Here is a 2,295-nt window from a genome sequence, read left to right on the forward strand (position 1 = left end):
ATTAGTATTCTATCAGTGATATCCAAGGTGTCAAAAATGGGTAGCAGAACATCTGAAAAATCATCTAAACTTGGGCCACACCCTTTACACCCAATGCAATTTGGATTTCGCACAAACCACTTTATAGAGACAGCTGTTTCCTCCTTGAAAACATCAAGTCAAAATTAGATGAGGGTGGTATAGTAGTCCTACTTAACTAACAGGAAACAGAGCATATATATTGGTAATTCTTACTCTTCATACCTCGACTGTAATATTGGTGTACCCCAGAGGTCGGTACTGGGCCCTATCTTGTTTAGCTTGTACATTAATGACTTATCTTCAGTTTGTCCATCTGTTAATATACAAATGTATGCAGATGATACAGTTCTTTATTTGCATACCAAAAAAAACAGCAGTCTGCAACTAAACTAACTGAAGCACTGGTCCATGTTTCTGACTGTCTAAAAAGGTCATATCTACATCTTAACATTAACAAAGCAGTCTGTACGTTCCTCTCTAAGAAATCCACAAGTGCACAGCTGGCTGATGTTTTTATTTATTGGTTGTGTCTGATTTTAAATACCTTGGTGTCATTTTAGACTACAAAGACTTAAAAAGCATGTTAAAAAGGTGGCTAATACCATCAGATATAATCTGGCTAAATTTAGATACATAAGGCCATATCTAACCACAGAGGCAGCCAAACTTTTTATGCATCCCACATATCATACTGTTTCACAAGCTGGTCCCAAGCAAACATGACAACTCTTAAACCAATAGAAACCCTTTATAAGAAAAATTTAAAAACACTAGATCAAAAACCTATCAGCTATCACCACTGCCATATCACTACTAAATACAACTTATTTAATTTTGACCGTTTTTTACATTATCTAGATGCCTGCCTCATTTTCAAAATATTGCAACCTCCACCATACAACAGAAGAACAGCAGTGGCAGGGCAACTAGGGAGACTGTGTTGTACAGTATAGACGTAGTGAGTTTGGCCAAACAGTCTTCTCAGTACGGGCCACAAATAATTGGAACTGCTGAAAAAAAATTAATAAAAATCTCTGAGAAAGAGAGAAAGTAAAGAGACAAAGCGACTGTGCTTAGTTGTTGCAGAAGACAGTCAGCTGTTATACAACTCCAGTGGTTGGGTTTTGTTTTCACCCTCATAAGTGTTTTGAAATGTTCTTGTGGCAGCGATAGAGGCAGTGATGTTTCCTCTTTACTGTACGGGACTCTCACACCGCCTCAAAACACAATGATAAGTGTGATCGGTTACATGCGTCACGTCGGGTTTCTCCAAAAGTTGAATCCGTCTCAACTTTGTTGCGGCCCCCAGCGCCGCAGACCTAAACACATTACCAAATTCAAAATGAATGGAAAGACCTGGGTTTTCGCCGCACCGTCAGTGTGAGTGCACGCTCAGTCTGTTTTGAGGCTGTGTGAAATACAGTACAGGAAACATCACTGCCTCTTTCACTGCCACAAGAAAGTTTAAAACACTCACAAAAAAAACGAAACACAAGCACTGAACTGCCCAGGAGATGTGTTACAGCTGACTGCTTCCTGCAACAAGCTCCAGCAAAAAAACACAGTCCCTCCCACCGTCTCTTTTCTTTTTCTCTTTCTCTGTAAAATGAAGCTGCCTTCAAGTGTGGTAGGAAATGTAGAGATCTAAACTCAGCACAAAAAGTAAGGAAATTTGTGTTTGGTAGATTATTTCTCTGTGGTAACAATGCTTTTTGGCAATAAATCTTATACCGTTGGAAAGCCTGTTTAGTTCCCTTTCAAATGGTGCCCCGTTTGTAAGGAACATGCATTTGTGGGATGAGCAGCAGCACTGAGTATGTGGGTTGCACCCATGAAAAATTTGCCAAATCTTCTCTGCCAATGCCAAACAGCTTATTCTGCCATTGACTGGTTTGGTGTTTGGTGGATTGGATGATTGAAGTTTGAAGAAACAAGACATATTGGTTCGGTTCTTCCACACGCTACTGAGACTCCTGTTTGTGAAATGAATAAATTGTTCAATTGCCGATATGTCTTGTTTCTTCAAACTTCAATCATCCAATCCACCAAACACCAAACCAGTCAATGGCAGAATAAGCTGTTTGGCATTGGCAGAGAAGATTTGGCAAATTTTTCATGGGTGCAACCCACATACTCAGTGCTGCTGCTCATCCCACAAATACATGTTCCTTACAAATGGGGCACCATTTGAAAGGGAACTAAACAGGCTTTCCAACGGTATAAGATTTATTGCCAAAAAACATTGTTACCACAGAGAAATAATCTACCAAACAC

Source organism: Sander lucioperca, chromosome 4 (genome assembly GCF_008315115.2).
Source record: "Sander lucioperca isolate FBNREF2018 chromosome 4, SLUC_FBN_1.2, whole genome shotgun sequence".
NCBI classification, from domain to species: domain Eukaryota; kingdom Metazoa; phylum Chordata; class Actinopteri; order Perciformes; family Percidae; genus Sander; species Sander lucioperca.